Source organism: Oncorhynchus mykiss, chromosome 18 (assembly GCF_013265735.2).
Source record: "Oncorhynchus mykiss isolate Arlee chromosome 18, USDA_OmykA_1.1, whole genome shotgun sequence".
Taxonomy (NCBI): domain Eukaryota; kingdom Metazoa; phylum Chordata; class Actinopteri; order Salmoniformes; family Salmonidae; genus Oncorhynchus; species Oncorhynchus mykiss.
The window spans coordinates 74,218,797-74,240,173 of NC_048582.1; positions in this window are offsets into that span (position 1 = coordinate 74,218,797).

Genomic DNA, 21,377 nt, shown 5'->3' on the forward strand with positions numbered 1-21,377 from the left:
CACTCTTAAAACTATACCTAAACCTAAAACCTACTGACAGACAGTCTTTTAACCCAACCAACGGGTTAATCTACAAGTGGGCAACCATGGGGCCTACTACTTTGGCCGGCCGCGCCCGGACCCACCCGGACCGCGCGCACATGTGTGGAGTGCACACCCCTCCCTTCCCCCCCTTCGGCTTCCACGTGTCAGAGATGGAAGTGGATCAACCGACTCAAAACTAGACAAACAAACACTTGCCAGTCACCGCTGCATTGCCTGACGGGGGGTCTGGACGCAGCAAGCCAAGGAATTTTTATCCCTTTAAATTAACCGGGATCATCTCAAATCAGGCCTTTTCTAGGGATGTTGATTCTACACCCAGTATACCTCTCTGTGAAATGGTTTGATGGTGAACAGGTTAAAAATAATCATTAGATTCAATACAACCTAAAATAGCTCTAACAAACCTCTGAAGGACATCACTCCTGAGACCTCCACCAACACACACTTCTACTCCTGAGAAACAACTAGAACGATGAAGAAATCAAGACCAACCTACTCCAAGCCTTCTCAACCAAGATTTTTTCATCAAAAGACCAAGAACTCATCAAAAGACCAAGAACTCTACAACCAGCCCCTGACCTTCAGAGATACATCACCTCCTCTATTTTTTTTCAACTAAGAGGCAACATCCACCCTTCTTTTTTCACCAAGAACAAAACATCATCACCCTGACACAGTGGAAACAGACTCCTACCCTCCCACAGAAACCCTGACGAACGTATTTCCAACTTAGGAGCAAAAAGAAACAAAATTATAAAATAGGTCCACCCCACTCACACCTCTGCACCATACACAAACAAACCAAAAACCCAGGTAAGACCCCCACCCATAGGAGACCCACCCACACTACAAGCCTCAACCAGGAATGCCTGTCAACTGTACATCATAGGTACATACATGGGACAACCAAAAAGGAACCACCTAAAAACCACCCATCTGGATCAAAAACCTCTCTCACACAAGTAAACACCCATATCCAACACTGGACCCCCCCCCCCCCCCAGGGAAGTATCCCCCACAGGACAGGTTGCATCAACTCCGGAGAACACACATCACTGGAAACAGCATAAAAAGTTTTTTCGGACCCGTACATCCCATACTCCAAGTGGACTTGAACACAGCAAAACGGCCAAATCTACCGCATATCCGGGAACCCAAGTGGACAGGAACGCGATCAAAGCTAAAAACTCTGCTAAATAAGCACCAACTAAAAAGATATAAACACCATTCTCGATCCGAGGAAAAAGGAACACCACTCTAACACTACCTGCAACTATCCCTCAATTAAGTAACAAAGTTCAAGCCCTCTAATAGCACAAAAAGACCAAAGAACCACGGCTACTACTCTTCCCTGCACATCGCACCTTATTACATATGAGTAAACGTGACTCCACAAAAATCGGAGGAAAAAATAACTCAACCACATTCAAAGACCTATAACCAGACCTATGGGTCACCTAGAACCCCAACTAAAAATTCTACAGGATCCCACAGATGTCCACTCTATCATCTACCTTTCCTGGACCCACAGAACCTCACCTTCGGGTATTTCCAACCCCAAACCCCCTACCAGAGCAGACCGCTCCCAACGCTAACACACAAGTCAATGGTGACACAAAGGTCAAACACACACTTTTTACAAGAGGATCTATCATACTTCTACAAATCACAGGAACTCCACGTATGGCTCCTCTTGACCCCTAGGACTTCTAGTCTTACTTAAAATTCACCTGGTACCTCTCGGACACCCACAACCCAAACAGCACCCCAAAAGCAAAGTGTCTACTTCTCCCATACAATTCCCCATTGGAATCAACGACGGAGGCCTTTCCATCACATAACAGACTACTAGACGCCTCTCCCCAAAAGCCAAGCGATCTCATTGGACAAGCCACGGTCGTTTCTCTCACATGAACACCGCATGCACACCTCATGCACCAATCGGATTCGACACCTGGCAAAACCACACCCCCCTCATTTCCTATAAAAGAGGAGCATCCCTCAGCCTCAGTACCATTCTGCCTGAACATCTTTTGAAGACACTTCACCTGGAGAAGACACAAGCTGGACCTCTACCAAAGAACTGCACCCAAGATGACTACTCCAACTGAAAGGCCAGACCCCAGCTCCATGCTACACCATGGATACACCTCACCTAGACCAAGCCGCCAGCTGGTACTCCACACTCCCCACGAATATCCTTCTACTCCCTTTGGAACAAAAGGCCCCTAAATAGCTTCATGCTACACCCTGAATCTGGACCACTCCGAGCCGCTTTTAAATCCTTGCGATTCCTCCCCTAATCTAGGTACTCCTACATCACGGAACCCACCTCCCAGAGAATCAACGCCCTTTTTGGCCTTTTTTTCAACGGACCTTCATAGACCTCCAAGACCATCGAGCCTCAACTACACATATACCCACACACACACCCCATTTTCCCTGGTCCAAAATACGGCCTTTTTTACCGTACTACGACCAAGTGCACCTATTTTTGCACCTTTCTTTTCTCCTCCCTGCCACCTGATGAAGCCGAGTAAGGCAGAAACGCGTCGTGGCTGGGCTACCCCTAGATCCGCTGTGATGCTGTAAGGAAGGCAGATTCCACACGGACTTCGGGGGTATCTCCTTTTGGCTACCTATTTTCATTTGTACTTTTCTCTTACCCTTATTTTGAGTTTTACACAGGGACACACTACAACGGATGATCTACGAGACAACAAGGACCCCGGGCAGTCTGATGGCAACCCAGACCCCCTACTCCACCTACAAACCGGGCCCAAAAATTTCGACGGGGCATAGATAATCACTTAGACCCTCTACACCTTTTAAGAAGAGACGCTCAGAGGGGCCAGCCGAAAAAAGTTTCGACTGGCAACCTAGTCTCATTGTAGGAACGTCGACTTCGCCTAACATAACGTCTTTTTTTCAGGCTTCAACAAATGGCACAACAGGCTCCCACCACTACAACCCCGACCACACAGGACAACCCGGCCTCACAAACCCAAGACCAACCGGAACCGAGAACAAAGAAACCCTTCTAAAAAAGCGGCCAAACCCCCACCATACCAGAGGACCCAGAGACCCGGTCATACCCTCATAAGGTTGACATAGGGAAGGGCTCCTTTTGGGCAACACAAACCCTCCTAACCTTCCCCCACATCATACCCTGACCAGGGTGATTGAGGGAACGGAGCAGAGGCAGAGTGTTAAGGTGGCCTCTGCATTTTCATCTCCATCCCATACCCAGACCTGGGTGGTATGGAATGATAATCAGCAGGAACAGGTTATAACTCCACAACCGTCTATCTCCACATACTCTTCCCAGTCAACACCATCATTCATGGGATTGCTGGACAGAACCATTGGATGACATCCCCAGCAGGCAACCAAACCCACAGCCAATCCAACATGATGGGGATCCAGAACCTTCTAGACACCTAGCCCCTCGAGAAGGACATGCCTCAAACCTACCAAACAGGTCACCTCTTCAAACAGAATACCACCACCGCTCACCACACCATAGGATGGAGAGATAGGACATGGACACCCCAGAGGACGGTCCCCCTCATAGGACCAGAGGGCACCAGTACCGGACCACCTTTATGAGCACTTGGACTCTGCGGGGAACTCAAAGAACACCAACTTCCTTCACCACAACAGAAGCTATCCATTCCTGGACACTGACTACGTGCTTTGTCCCCCTCCAGAAACTCCACGGACCGGATTAACCCACCCACTCCATCAAAACAGCAAACCCAGCCAAAAGGCGAAGCTCTCACCAATCCAGTGGAGAGATAGGACGTGGACACCCCAGAGGACGGTCCCCCACACAGGACCAGAGGGCCCCAAAACCAAACCACCTTTACAAACACTAAAGACGCTGCAGGAAAATCCAAAAACACCATAAACTTCCTACAACCCAACAGTAGCTATCGATTTGTGGACCCTGACCCCGTGCTCTGTCCCCCCCCAGAAACCCCACGGACCGGATCAACCCATCTGCTCCATCCAGCAGCAAAACACAGCGAAAGGCGAAGCCCTCACCGATCCAGTACCGCAGGGTTAATACCTCCACAGGTTGAACAATACCACAGCAAAATATAAGAAACCGTTTGGAACACCAGACCCTAACCACTACCACTCTGGAAAAAACGGGACAACCTGGTCTCACCAACCCAAGACCCACAAGAACCAATGTTAAAGGAACTCTCCCAAGATAGAGGCCCAACCCTACCACACCCGATGGCCCACTTCCACCATACAACTCACCAAGCTACCGGGTGGTGACCCACATCCAGAAGAGACTACGGCCAAAATAACTACTCCCTCTTCACACACCGATCCTGGCCTCCCAAAGACCACAACAAAGGAACCAAAGAATCTCACCGGGACCCACGGACGGACCTCCCAAACCCCTCGAGGACCAACACCACTTCCCACGGGAACCGATGTCAATAGAACTCTCCCTAGAAGCGGATCAACCCCACCATACCTGATGGCCTACCCCCACCATACAACTCACCCAGCTTCCGAGTGGCTACTCGCATCCCCCAAAAAATGATGTCTCAAATCCAAAAAACTACTCCCTCTCCCCCTAAAAAAACCCTCCAGGACCAACACCACTACCACGGGCTGGACCACCACTGAGGCTTCCAGTACAGCGGAGGAACATCTGGACATACACTGCACCTGCACCTTACACACCCCACATTCCATACAAAAGACAGGGGGTCAGTAAGACCACAAAAACAGACTTCCAATAGCACCATAGAGTTACCATGACCATGGACTCTCAATATAACTTTCCTGTAGCTACTTTATTAGCACCATAGAGTTACCATGACCATGGACTCTCAATAACACTTTCCTTGAGCCACTTTACTAAACACTATAGAGTTACCGTGACAACGGACTCTCAAAAAAAAAAAAAAAAAAAAAAAAAAAAAAATCTATATGATTTTTCTTTTTTCTTTTTTGTTTCTGGAAGTAAGGGTTACCATGACCATGGACCCTTGACGGAAAGAAACAATAAAATAGAACACAAATAGACCAAATTTAAACAAAAAAACCTTCACCAACCTACCATCCTTCTAAAATATTTTTTGGAGACACCCACCAGCACCCCCAACGGACGAGAACCTTTTTTCTCCAACTACTCTGGGGACCCCGACCTTGGCGACTCCCCCGCAGCGATTACACCCTAAGCAATTAGGCCCTTCCATACACCAAGCAAGAAGACAGGAGGATATGGATAGACCGGACTCCTTCGGGACCCCTCGGGGTTCCGTTGGCAGACCAATCGGCTCAACCCTCCCAGCCCCCTTACACACGGGAGACTCACGTAACGCGCTGGACGACTATCTACCCCAGTTTAGAATTGGATTGGCAGTATGTTCAGTAGCGCGTGGGTGGTCCTAGCGGGTTGGGGCAGTTAAGTCCTCGAAAAGAGGGGCTTTTGGGTCAGGCGCTGTGGCTGGAGGACTCGCATTGGCCGTGTAATCCCTGGGGTGCCCAGATAATGTCTGGCGGAGAATTGGATCCCACGGAATAATTCCCCTGGGGGGACCCCTTACCCCGCCGTACTTAGCCTGGACAACCGATCCACTTGTTTGACCTGGACTACGAACAAATTCACTGTCTAGGGAGGATATACCTCTGGAGACGTTACGATCCTGGAAGGGAGTAACTTCACTGGTCACTATCACCCAAAACCACTGAATCACTTACGACTGAGATTCTACTACTGCCGGACGTTTCATACGTAAGCCAGAGAGGGTTGGCCGGTTCCTAAACCCTCCATACACCTACCGAAACACAGGACGAAACTCCAAGGGCGGATGCATGACAACCGTATAGAGGGCTCGCCTTCTGGGTTTTTGTCTGCTCAAACCACTGGTAGTCTAAAGACTGACCACTTGACAGGGACACATGGCAACCGACTGAGGTCCGGACCTGCACAAGGTACGCAACTCGATGGTTTTGCCTGATCCTACGCCGAGTATACCCATACAGACCAGCTGGATTTGACTAGACATGGGTTAATTTGGAATTAGGATCCTGGAAGGGAATAACTCCTAATTACACACATGATTGAAAACATCCAGGACCAAAGACTGACGAACACTGAAGTAAATACATAGACAACATGGAGCTAAAAAAGAAGGATCCGAAAGAGAGTAAACTCCTAGGTTGCACTATGCTTTCCACTTCCGTTGACATAGCGGACCTAGACATCATGACCATACCACTCGACATGGACACATGGCAACCAACCGAGGACCGGACCTGCATAACGTACGCAACTCAAGGGTTTTGCCTGATCCTAAGTTGAGTTGACAGACTTACCTAAACCTAAACCATTCTGAAATACTATACCTAACCCTAACCCTAACCTTAACCCTAACCCTTACCTAAACCTAACCTTAACCATTCTAAAAAACTATACCTTACCCTAACCTTAACCCAAACCTTAACCACTCTTAAAACTATACCTAAACCTAAAACCTACTGACAGACAGTCTTTTAACCCAACCAACGGGTTAATCTACAAGTGGGCAACCATGGGGCCTACTACTTTGGCCGGCCGCGCCCGGACCCACCCGGACCGCGCGCACATGTGTGGAGTGCACACCCCTCCCTTCCCCCCCTTAGGCTTCCACGTGTCAGAGATGGAAGTGGATCAACCGACTCAAAACTAGACAAACTAACCCTAACCCTAACCCTAACCCTAACCCTAACCCTAACCCCTAACCCCTAACCCTAACCCCCTAACCCCTAACCCTAACCCTTAACCCTCTAACCCTAACCCTAACCCTAACCTAACCCTAACCCCTAACCCCAACCCCTAACCCCAACCCCTAACCCTAACCTAACCCTAACCCCTAACCCCTAACCCCAACCCCAACCCCAACCCCTAACCCTAACCCTAACCCAACCCCTAACCCCTAACCCTAACCCCTAAGGAAATAAAAAAGTACAGAATAGAAAATGTAATATAACTGAATAGAGTAACAAGACGGGGACAGAATAGGGAGGGAAAGTTAGGGTTGTAAAGTATCAGAGAGGGAAAATATTGGGATAAATGAGGGACTATCTTGACAAAGGATATTTAACTGATAGAAGATCTGACTGGGGATATCGCTAGGTTAATTTATAACAAAGTCTGGAAACTGAACTGAAAAGCAAACAGAAGAAAGAGGAGCTCAACATATAAGCTCTTGTAATACCATACATTTCCCGTCATACATTTCCCACCTTTGAGTATCTCCCGCTGGTAAATTGAACCAATAGATAACAGAAAGATAGAAACGCCCAATTTGGCTAGGTCTCTCCCTCCTAATTGCGCCCATTTTAAAAGGTACGGGGGTTCTCGGTCGAGGAAAAGATCCCTCTGAAGAAGCAGAAAATTCTGCGAAACGTCAGGGTTTTGCAAACAGGACTTCACAGTGGATTTTAACATTGCTTGACTTTTAATCACCTTTTTGATTTTAACCAATATAATTAAAAGTTACGTTTTAGAGTTAAGATGTGGAGGGGTAAGGGGGAGCTCATTGCCTAAGGTGCACAGACACTTGGGGAAACAATCGGGATTTTAACCTGTGGGACAAGATCTTTTAACAGGATTGGACCCAGAAAGAACAATGGATTACTGCCCCAGCCTTTGAACTCGGGAACGTTAAGAAACAAATCGGTAAACCTCATCTCCATCTCCATATCGCAATAACCCGGTCTACAAAGAACACGGCGAAAGAACAAGGATCACAGCCCCAGCCCTGGAATTCGGGAACGTCAAGAAACAACCGTAACCTCATCTCCACCTCCATATTTCAATAAACCCGGCAGACAAAATAACAAGGCGGTAAGGACTGGTTCTGAGCAGCAGAAAAAGTATCGTGCTGTTCAGGCCTTCACATCTTCTATCTCTAAATATAGTATTGCCCTGCTTTTTTGAATTACACTGTCCGGTCCTCCTCGACTGAGAACAACCTGATTGTAGTGTATTAAACTAGGAAGTGCAGTATTTAGGTATTTTAGCCTCAGGATTTAGTAACAATGCAGGCATTAATGCATTTAAAGACCAGGTCATATGATAGGACACCACAACCCCAAACCCAACCCTACGCATACAGATGGCCTGGCCTATACGAACCCCCAGATGAGACAAGGCAGACTTCCAAACTGTACATTAAATTAATACAGGCAACCCACCACATGGAGGTGGTGGAAAAAGCACTTAAAAACCAGACATTCCCCACTGGCATGATGAGACAGGTGCATCGTGTCACCAACTTTATCAAACCATCTTCACCCACAGACAACACCACAATAAAATTATCACAGAACACACACCAGTGGATGCAAAACAACATGAATATACTACAGGCACATTACCGGTCAATCACCTACACCATTACACAACAAATAAACACACCCAACACTCTGGCACTGACAATCGCAACAGGCTGGGCACATAAGAGGTACAAACATAAATTGACACCCACCACCATCATTAGAGTCAAAACCACCTTGAAACCCCCTCAGGCCACTTCTCCCCAACAAACAACTATACAGACCAACACAATAGGAGACCAACCACATACACTTCCAGCAATAGAACACACCCCACTACAAACTTCCAGACCAACGATATTAACTTCAATTCCAAACCCAGTTCCCCATTCTTCCCTTTCCAATCAAAAAGGAGAGGTAATCATAGCAACCCCTACAACTGGAATGGAAAAGTCCAGTGGGCCCCCCTACTCCTAAAGCAGCCACCCCTATCATAGCCCAGGTTCACCACACAGTCAACAGTCAAACAGAAACTTGTACACTTACAGCTACACCCATTAAACAAAACACTAACTGCAAAGGAGCACAGAGTAATTTATCAATATTACTAAGGGACATAATTACATCTGCTCCTCTTTCACCCACAGGAGGTGCCAGGAAAGGGGTACAGACGAGGACAGGGCAATTCAAGGGGCACATGACGATGATTAAAGGGCAAGACAATGGGCAACAACCCAAAGCTCCCAAATCCGAACCCCCACTAGAAACGAACATAGCTGTGCCTCTGCCTGTCCAGGGTCCCTGTACAACTGGCGCCTCAAAATACCCACCATCACCCCCACCACAGCCCCATCTTCAACCCCAACCCCAACCACAGCCTAAACCCACACACCCTTCCCAAAAACCCTTCTATCACAAGGCTAGGCCGAACTACAAGGTGGCAGATTGGAACATTGAGGGACACACACCAACACTCATCATAGGAGACTCAAACCTCAACCGGATCCCACCATTCAATAACCCCAACATCCAGGTAGACAGTTACCCAGGGGCAACATTCTATCATTTCATAAAAGTACTGGAGAAACCCCCCATACATACAGACACATCGACTGTTGTTATCTCGGTGGGCCTGAACAACAAGGATCATGACCCATTCCAAACATCATTAAAACAGCTGTCAGGTATGCACAAGGAGGCAAAGAAAACATTTCCAAACGCAACAATATACATTCCTGTCATCAGCCATTCACCTCTTCTTACTCCACAGCAGAAGAGAAACCTTAAGCTCATCAACGCTTACATTACCACTAACTTCCCAACCCTATTAGACATCCCACAAGACACATTTCACACAACAACAGATCTCATACACTGGACATCCACCACAGCAGACCTCATCTTTCAACACTGGTGTAGACAGTTAAATTTACATTAACCACAAGCCACAGTTTGGATAGAAATAACTTTTCTTGCAATCTCTTTCCTTCCCTAATAACCAGTGCAGATCCTCCACCAAGGGGAGCTGCGGACCAGTCAACAACTAATATCATTAATCTTTCCAAATCCTTTATACCCACAGCAGCACAGGTAAAGCTCCTGGAGAGAGGGTTGACATTCATCCCTCGCCCAAACAAATTTGATTGGGAGGAACTTCAAAGGGACACCCACAAATATCATAGAAGACTTAAACTTTTGGACTATTTTGACTACAACACAGATGACAATCACCTACCATTTACTTTACCATCTACCTGGGAACCTAAAACCTCCCAGATAGATGGTAGAATCAGGAGACTAATCAGAATAGACAAAAACACACTTGACAACCATCAAACTCACACAGATAAGGAGGATAACCTCACACACGTAGAAAGACAGGCACTACAACAACTTAAAAATAACCCACACATAATCATCAAACCAGCAGATAAAGGTTCAAAAATAGTAATATTGGATAAACATCAATACATGTATGAAGCCAACAGACAGTTATCAAACACCAAACATTATAAACAAATAGAAAACAGTATACAACCACAGACACAGACACAGCTAAGTACAATAATAAAAAGACTCTACGACCAACACTACATCACAGCAAAACAACGGGACTTTCTCTACGGTACAGACACCCCACGACTTAGACTATTCTACTTACTGTTAAAAGTACACAAGGAACCGGGGACATGGACAATTCCCTTTGAAGTTCCCCCTGGCAGACCGATTGTATCAGACTGCAATAGTGAATCCTATAACATTTCACAATATATAGATCACCATATCAACCCTCTCTCCACAAGGCACCCCAGCTTTCTCAGGGACACCTACCACTTCATGGAGAGGATTGGACCCATAGTTGTTCCCTCCCACACACACATATTCACAATAGACATTGATGGCCTATACACCAACATAAATACAGCAACAGGAATACAAGCAATTAGAAATATCTTTAAGAGATACCCAGACAACACTAGACCGGACAAAGAAATATTACAACTATTAGAAATCAGCCTGACTAGCAATGACTTTTTATTCAATGACCACATTACCTGCAGGTGGAGGGAACAGCTATGGGCAAAAAATTTGCACCTGCTTACGCCAATATATACATGGCTGAATGGGAGAGAGAGGCACTGGCCAAGTGTCCATATCAACCCACTTTTTATTACCGCTTTTTAGACGCATAATAGGAGCCTGGCCCCACGACATCCAGTTATTCACAGATTTTATAAACATTCAACGGTCATCATCCATCCATTAAGGTTAAATACACAATTAATCCGCAAGAAGTCAACTTCTTAGAAACAACAGTTTTTTTCAGTAATAACAATCAATCACAGAAAACACTACACACTAGAGTTTACTTCAAACCAACAGACACACATGCTTTACTTCATAAACACAGTTACCATCCTAAACATACATTTAAGGGAATAATAAAATCACAAATTATACGGTTCTACAGGATATCATCTTGCAAGCAAGACCTGGATTATGCAATAAATACACTATTCAATGCACTTAGAAGAGGATATTCAAAACGATTTTTAAGAACCATTAAAAACAACACATTGGCCGCCCTCCCTCCCATTCATCCAACACTCACAGACCACAGCAAATCATCCACCTCTCTTAACCTTTCCCCAAACCCCACGCCTAATCTTAACCTCTTCCCAAACCTCACGCCTAACCTTAACCTTTCCCTTAACCCCACGCCTAACATTAACCTTTCCCTTAACCCCATGCCTAACCTTAACCTCAACCTTTCCCCAAACCCCACGCCTAACCCTAATGTGTACCATTACCCTAACCAGGGTTCTCATCCTATCTCCCTCCCTTACCCTAATCCTGACTCCCCTATGGAAAGTGATCTGCACCAATTACTAAACCGAAACACTTCCTGTCTCTCCTCCCTTGTCATCAATACTCAATCAACAGACAATTATCATCCCCCTAGTAACCACATTTTCACATAGAATTAGACCCCTACATCAATCAAACACAACTTCTCTACAGTTCAGCACACTTACATACCACTCAAACCATACAGAATCATTTCAGCATTTAGAAAAAACAAAAACTTAAAGGACCTCCTCACCAAAGCAAAATTCAGTAGTAAGCCACCACAAGACCTCAAACCTCATCATTTCCATTTTCGACAGATAAAGTTCATTACAAATATACACAGCCACACATCAGCACCAGTACAAGAATCCTATTCATTGAACACACATAACACCATTTATATCATTACATGTACACTTTGCAATAAACAATACATTGGAGAAACCAAACACACCATAGAAACCAGACTCAAACAACACCTGTATAACATTAAAAGGGCACACCTACAAACGGAATTCATAACCCACTTCCAGGAGCACCCCACCACTCACCTTACCATATCAGGGTTACAGTCACATATAGGCTGGACCTGTGGGCAGCGAAAGAGGGTAGAACGGGAGTGGATCCAGCACCTACAGACAATAACGCCAAATGGCCTGAACGAGAGGTTTTAGAAAATGGGTTTTAACAGACAGGAAAATGGATGGAGAAGAACATGGTTTTATTCATATTTTATTTTTACTCTATATATTTATGGTTTGTTTGGTTTTAGTTTGGCACTTCCTCTTTTAGGTTTTTCCTTTCCTTTAACAAAACAATAAAACCATTTAAATGCACAATATGGCATTTATGTTCATATTTAACAACACTATGGTTGAATGAATCTCTCACCACATCGACTTCTGCACTGCCACCCAGAAAAAGAGGCAACTTGGAGCCTACCTCAGTTTAATTTATGATCCTAGAAGGACATCTACGGGCCTTTTTAAGTACTACACCTATTATATTAGATCATTAGAAATGGGAGGGATAAACAGGAGATAGGCCTGTGCACCGTAAAACTAACTAGTTGAAACGAAACACAATTATATTCTAACCCTAACCCTAACCCCCCTAACCCTAACCCTAACCCGACTCAAAACTAGAAACCTAACCCTAACCCTAACCCTCTAACCCTAACCCTCTAACCCTAACCCTCTAACCCTAACCCCAACCCCCCCCCTAACCCCTAACCCTAAAACCCTAACCCTAACCTCAGATCTAATCCTGACCCTGCACATAATCCTGAGTTTAACCCCACCTCAAGCTCTAATCCCTAATCCTGAACCTTGACCTAGATTCTGACTTGAATTCAAACCCAAGCCTTTTAAACTAACCCTAACCTGAAGCCTAACCCCTTGGACTCAAAACGTGGACATAAGGAATCCCTTCAGGCCTGATAGAGATTAACCAGCATAACCCTAAACCGGATTCTTAAACTTGAACTCGGGCTCCATAAAGAGGCATCCTGAAGAGCCTGGGAATTAGGGAGCAGGGGTCGATGCATTGCCTGGGGGTTTATCCTCTTGGAGGAAAAGGTTAATTTAATTTGCTTTCCTTCCGGTATGAACCATAACCCCTGCTCTTGGGGAATACCTCCTAATTTCCCGTAGAACAATTATGTATCCTTAGGAGCAATAGAATTAGAGAACAGGTGCCCGTGTATTTGGTCCTCTTGAAGGGCAATTTTCTCCTAAACCTAACCCGCCAGAGCCCTGTTCTCCTGTTCCTAATTAGATACTTTTATCTAGAGAAACTTGAATATCATATACTAGTAGCACTTTTACATTTTTGGAATCCTGTAAGTACAAAAAGTGTCTTTGATTAAAGTTGTCTCCTTATGTACTTTCTTTTTTGTTTTGTGTGTGTTGGCCCTGTTTTCTTTTGACTTATTTATTTGAAATTTCTTTGGAGGTCTTCTTGCAGTATGGCATGAGGTGATAACAAAACCACATTTTCCCTCCCTGTAGATTGTATAAACCAGAGAATGTGAAAAAACTATGGGAAATTTACACAATTAAGGACAGCTGTGTCGGGGTATAGGATGGACATAGTCCACCAATGGAAGGTCAGGTGAATCAGCTTGACTCCTCCCCCCCTCCCGTTCTCATGCTATATGGGATGGCCTCTCCTAATTTTTTGTTTACATTTCTCTGAAGAAGCACGAATGGTGCGAAACGTTAGGATTTTTTTATTTTTTAATTTTAAACCATACTCCTTTTATCTTTCTTACCCTTGAACCAAAAGGCTTGGATGATGTGAAAGAGAAGAGGATTACTCCATCTCACTATTCCAAAAAGGACACAATTTTTCCAACAAACAAAGACAAGCACATGGACCTTTGGAGACTTGTTGGGGATGGTATGGAAGAGCTCCTTTCTGTATGAGATATCCATTTTTCTGGGTTGGTGAGTACTCCCAAAACCACTGTGTGTACACATTAAGATTTTAAAGTTTGGAGTGGATTGAAGCTGAACCACTATCAGAATTGAACCATAAAGGAGTGATCACTTGTGAATGGAGTGTTTTTCTCCCACTTGAGAGGAGAGAGTTTTTTTTCCCTCTCACCTTAGTGTGGAGTGCTTTCCTAAAGATATTGTTTTTATGGAGTAACAACCGAACCGATAGTGGGAATTTCGTACGGACTGCTCTCTGGTATATATTCCCCTTCCTCCCTCCCCTCATTTTTTTGAGGGGTTGAGGCCTGTATGAGGCTTAATTGCCATTTCTGGAGCAACCACCAGATGGCAACAGACAAGGACTTGTTGTAGGAGAAAATTAGTTGTGAGTTGACCTCCATTATCTCCTTTTATATTGGGTTTTGTTTCATTGGAGTTTCTTTTCTAAAATAGGGCCAATTTTTGTTTTAGGTTTTTGGTTTATAATATTTATTTTATTTTTTGTCCTTTGTGTGTGTATATATATCTTTGGTTGATTGGCTCTAATTATATATTGTGGGGGGGATTTTAATTTTTATATTATCCCTTCTTTTAGTTGGGATTCCCAGCAAGGGTTCCGGCTATTGGTTCTTTACCATGGCAGTGCCAGTACATAACCGTTTCCAGGCTCTAGTTAACCTAAATGATCAGGGTGAGTCTACTGGAGAAACTAGGAGTATTCCTCCTCTGCAATATATAACCCTCACAAAGGGATACTTTAAGGCTTACTCTGCGGTTAATCATTCTTTTCCAGCAGGTATGGTAAGACAGGTGAATAAATTGGCGGCCTTTATTAAACCCTCCTCGCCCAACCAACAGACTCTGGCAAAGGTAAAACTTAACACCAGCAGGTGGATGGAGAATAATATGCATATTCTGAGGGAGCATTATGATGGGGTAATTATGCATTCAGAATACCTCAACCTATAACCAGGAAGCTTTAGAGAAGGTGGTGATGTGGGCAAAGGCCAGATACAAACATAAATGTACATCTTCAGTAACTACCTTAAAAGACATGCTGCAAAAACCCATTGACCCACCTGCCTCTACTAAACTGATAACCTCTCATCAGGCTAATTCCAGTTATGCGGCTGCAGTGACTAGCAAGTCACCGACTGGCAGGGCCTTAATGGGAGCCCAGACCCACAGGGACTCTGGAATATGCAGGAATACTCCAGGGGGATCGAGTGACAACTCGGTATGGTTAAGGAACAGTCTTAAAGTATTCCTGTAGAAAAACCGATTAGGGTTAGCGGACCTAGACATCATAAACATACCACTCGACATGGTCACATGGCAACCAACCGAGGACCGGACCTGCATAAGGTACACAACTCAAGGGTTTTGCCTGATCCTACGTTGAGTTGACAGACCTACCTAAACTTAACCTTTCTAAAAAACTATACCTTACCCTAACCCTAACCTTAACCACTCTAAAACCAATACCTAATCTTAACCCTAACCTTAAACCAAACCTTAACCATTCTAAAAACTATACCTTACCCTAACCCTTCTAAAAACTATACCTTACCCTAACCCTAAAAACTATACCTAACCCTAACCCCTACCCTACGGACAGACGACTCTTTAACCCAACTAATGGGTTAATCTACAAGTGGGCAACCATGGGGCCTACAACTTTGGCCGGCCGCGCCCGGACCCCTCCGGCCTACGCGCATATGAGTGGAGTGCACCCCCTCCCTTCCCCCCCTCCGGTTTCCACGTGTCAGAGATGGAAGTGGATCAACGGACTCAAAACTAGAAACCTAACCCCCTAACCCTAACCCTCTAACCCTAACCTTAACCCTAACCCCAACCCTCTAACCCCCTAACCCTCTAACCCTGACCCTAACCCTAAACCAAACACTAGCCAGTCACCGCTGCATTGCCTGCCGAGGGATCTGGACGCAGCAAGCCAAGGCAATTTTCATCCCTAAAATTTACTGGGATCATCTTAAAAATCGGGCTTTTCATAGGGGTTAACCCTCCACCCAACATACTTCCTAAAGGATTGGTTTGATGGTGTACAGGTAAAAAATAATCATTAGATTTAATACTACCTAAAATGACCCTACTCTACTCCTGACCCCTGGATGCACATCATCTACTCTACTTTTTCCAACTAAAAGGCATTTTTTTTTACTAAAGAACCTGGATTCAACCACAACATACTCCAACTGGATATTTTGAGGAACACTACCCCCTCCACCTTTTCACCGACATCACCTCTTTCAACTAAAGACAAATATTTTTTTTCACCAAGGAACTAGACTTTGCCACACTGACACAGGTGTAAGAGACTTCTACCTATCCTGACGACCATATCTCCAATTTAGGAGCAAAAGGAAACAAATTATAATACAGGCTCCCCCCACTCACACCCCTGCACTATACACAAACAAACCAAAAACCCAGGTAAGTACCAACATCCTAAACCAGACCCTCCCCCAGGTAAGTATTCCCCCACTGGAGTAGTCACATCCACTTCGGAGGACACACATCACTGGAAACAGCCCCAAAAGTTTTTCCGGACCCGTATCCCACATTCCCCAAGTGGACAAAAACCAGACAATACGGCCAAATCTACCATATACACAGGATCCCAAAGGGACCAAAACGCGATGGAAGCTACACTCCACCAACTAAAGACAAGTGTAGCACCACTCCGGAGCGGGCCAAAGTGAAACTACACCCCAGAAACCCTACCTACCACTACCCCTCAACAAAGAAACAAGGTTCTAGTTCCCTACACACCATGAAATGACCAGATTTCACGGCCTCCACTTCCCCTACATATCGCACCTTACTGCACTTAATGACGTGACTCCAAAAGCGGGAAAATATCTCTACCACTTTTGAAGGCTTATAGCTAGACCTATGGGTTACCTAGAACCTCAACTATAGACTCATCATGTTCCTACAGATGTCTACTCTACCCTCAACTGCTCCTGAAACCACAGAACCTCATCTTGGGCTCTTTCTAGGCCCAAACCCTCAACCAGAGCAGACCGCTCCCGAAGCTAACACACAAGTCAATGGTGACACAAAGGTCAAACAACTTTTTTACAGGGGGATCTACCATACTTCTACACATCACAAGAACTCCACGTATGGCTCATCCCGACCCCTAAGACTTCTAGTCTTACCCAAAATTTACCTGATACCTCTGGGACACCCACAACCCAAACAGCACCCCAAAAGCAAAGTTATATTTTCCCCATGTCATTCCCCATAGGATTCAATGATGGAGACCCCGAAGAGCCTCCAACTGGACAAAGACTCAAGCTGGAACTCTACAAGGACAATCTCTTCCTCAACGGATCGACTGGGCTCTAGCTATATGCTTACCCCTAAAAGACACCTCACCGGGATCAAGACATCAACTGGGGCTCTGCACTCCCTACGGGCATCTCATCGGAACGACTGGGCTCTAGCTATACGCTACTCCCTAAAGAGACACCTCACCAGGATCAAGACACCAGCTGGTACTCTGCACCCCCAACACACCTCTTATCCCCGACGCATTCTCCTCCTCCCGGAGGAAAAAAAGCCTACAGCTTTATGCTACACCGTGAATTCGGATCACTTCAAGCTGTACCCTAATCCCTACAATTTCCTCCCTACATATAGATACTCCCACAACGGACCTTCCAGACCGTCGAGCCTCAACCACACATACACCCACATCCTAATTTTTCCGGTCCATAATACGGCCTTTTACCGCATTGGACCGAGTGCGCTTTTTTGCACCTTTTTCTCCTCCCTGCTACCTGATGAAGCCGAGTAAGGCAGAAACGCGTCGTGGCTGGGTTACCCCTAGACCCGTTGTGCAGCTGTAAGGAAGGCAGGTTCCACACGGACTTCGGGGGTACCTCCTTTTGGCTACTTATTTTCATTTGTACTTTTTTCTTACCCTTACTTTCAGTTTTACACAGGGACACACTACACACGGAAGATCTACGAGACAGCGATGCCTCTGGGCACTGATGGCTACTCAGACCCCCTACTTCACAACAAAACAAGCCCCAAAAAATTCGACGGAGCATAGTTATCCACATAGACCCTCTACACATTTTAAAGAGACAGAGGGTCCGGGCCGAAAAAAAGTTTTGACCGGCAACCTAGTCTCATCATAGGATCGTCTCACCTTACATAAGACTCTCTTTTTCAGGCTTCAACTAATGGCACAACAGGCTCCTTCCTACCTACTCCGACCACACAGGACAACCCGGTCTCACCAACCCAAGATCAACTAAGAACCAAAGACCAAGAAACCCCTCCAAGAAAGCAGCCCACCCCCACCATACCAGGGGACCCAGAGACCTGGTCATAACCTCATAAGGTTGACATAGGAACGGGCTCCTTTTGGGCAACGCAAACCCTCCTAAACTTCCCCCACATCATACCCTGACCAGGGTGATTGAGGGAACGTAACAGAGGCAAAGTGTTAAGGTGGCCTCTGATTTTTTTTTTATCTCCATCCCATACCCAGACCTGGGTGGGATGGAATGAAAATCAGCAGGAACAGGTTACAACTCCACAACCATCTATCTCCACATACTCTTCCCAGCCAACACCACCTAACATAGGATTGCTGGACAGAACCACTGGATGAATCCCCCAGCTTGCAACTAGACCCACAGCTAATCCCACCCCATGGGTCTCCGGGACCCCCTAGACACCAAACCTCTCAAAACATTTTAAAGAAGAAACGCACAGAGGGGCCAGCCGAAAGAAGTTTTGACCAGCAACCTAGTCTCACCATAGGAACGTCGACTTCGCCTCACAGAGTCCTTTTTCAGGCTTCTACGAATGGCATAATAGGCCCCCACCCACTCCGACAACATAGGACAATCCGAGCTCACCAACCCAAGACCTACTAGAACCAAAGACAAAGAAACCCCTCCAAGAAAGCAGCCCTCCCCCACCATACCAGGGGACCCAGAGACCCGGTCATACCCTCACAAGGTTAGAATCTCTGGCTCTTAACCTAAGCCATATTTTAATGTCTGATTCTGGTCTTCCTTTTATAGCCTTTTTTTAGTCAATTAAAGTATATTATACATAAGTCTTACCATTTATCCTAAAGGGGTTGCCTGTGCCAGTGCACATCAGATTCGTCTGTCACTTAGTGAACCTAACCTTGCCCGCGCCTGGCATATTATACATTTGGGTTTCAAAAGACTTCTTTGACTGCGTTGTTTTAGTATGTTCATTGTTTTAATTTGTTTGTCAAGTAGGTCACAATGATTGAACACCTACCCAAATTGGGACTGTTGATGGGAGGAGAATGGGGGGGTTGGACGGAGGACTAAGCCATACATATGTCTCAGGAAGAAGGGATCCGCCCCCTCAATTCCCCATATCAGCACAGGTGTTGGTGACTACTCATTACCTCTGAAGAAAGCTATGATGCTGAAACGTCGGTCTCTGTTTTTTGTTTTAATTTCTGAAAGTTCCCTTGATAGATGCTTTCCTCTAACAAACTATACAACGGCAGTACTATGGCATCTAGCACATGAAGGCCTCTTGGACTGCAAATTCGCTCGAAAGGAAGCTCCAATGAGAACAAACGCCTGGAAAAGGATTAAGGTGAAAGATTTTTTTAACCTTTTGAACATTGCTAAGAACATTGCTAATTCCATGGGCAATCTCCTTTGGTTAGTGGATTACCAGATAATGTTTATGTAGGATAAACTCAAGGGAACTTCATGATCTTAATTGTTTTTATGTCTTGTTGTTTCTTGGTTTTAAATCTTGTTTTTTATGAAAATGTTTTTCTTCTTATAATTTTTCTTCCCCTATGTCCTGGATTTTTTTTTTTAAAACAGCCTATGGTGTAGTGGAGACTCAGCTGGGATAACATTTCTGATTGCGGTTATTGTTTATGGTGGCAGAAGATGACGCTTCCCAGAAGCAACAGGTTTGGGCCTCTGGCTCATTCTATAACTTTGGGGGAGAATACACCCACCTTAAGCTCAGACACTTAAAACCTCTTTCGACCCTAAATTGACTAAGCAGTATTTTAAATTACAAGCCATCCATCATGCGGAAATTTTAGCAGAATTACAAAGGACTAGGTCTTTCCCGCCTGGCATGATGAAACAGGTTGTTAGACTTACAGCTTTTATTAAACCTTTGGCACTGGTGAAGGAAAATACGGACCACTGGATGGACACCAATGTGTGTATCTTGGTGGATCATTATGATTCAGTCCTGGCAGCGGGGTTCCCTGATTACGCCCTTGTCTGAGCCCCCTGGGGGGGTCCCGCATTGCTGCCGCTCCGGTCCTCCCGCTGCTACTCTCATCGGGGACTCCGCCTCTTGGTCAAGGTAAGAGTAGAACAGTGGGCTTAGCCCCAGCTGAGGTGCACCCGGGGGTCCCTTCTTCCATCCCAGTGATTAATCTACCTGTCAGGAAGCCTATATCCACCTGCTTTGAACCAGTTAGGCACCCAAATTCTATCAGGAAAATTTGGGATTCGGAACTTACAATTAGAAAACCAATTGTTATAATTGGAAATTCTAATATCTTACGGATACCTAGGTTTGTTGACCCCAGAGTGCAAGCAGACAGCTTCCCTGGGGCCACATTCCACCATCTAAAAGGGGTAGTAGAAAAATTAGAACAACACCCAACAGTGGAGGTGGTGGTTCTATCGGGGGGTTTAAACAACTGCCTTTTGAAACAGCTGGAGTTGACCTCCTGGAAACAACTACAACAACTGTTGAAAATGTCGGAAAGTAAATTTCCCAATGCAATACTCTACGTGCCAATTATCAACTACTCAGATAGATTGGAAAAACAGCAACAGATACTCTTGGATCAACTTAATCAAAAGATCCTAGAGCAATGTACCTACTTACCTGAGATTAGCAAACTTAGGTTCCATACACTGCCACGTGACCCAGTACACTGGACATCTGAAACAGGAAATATCATCTTTAACTATTGGCTGGATAATTTAAACATGTAAGGGGAGAACAGTGCCCTGATACAGCTCCACATTCAAATATCACTAATCTTTCACACTCATATAGGCTTTCTGAGACGGAAAGAAAGGTATTGGAACGAGGATTGTCTTTTATCCCCACCCCCCGAATAATGGATAGGATGGAGTTCGCAGGGACCTACACCTATACCATAGGAGACTAAAATTGTTGGATCACTTTAATTACGTAACTGACATTCCTTTTGTGCCATTTACAGAT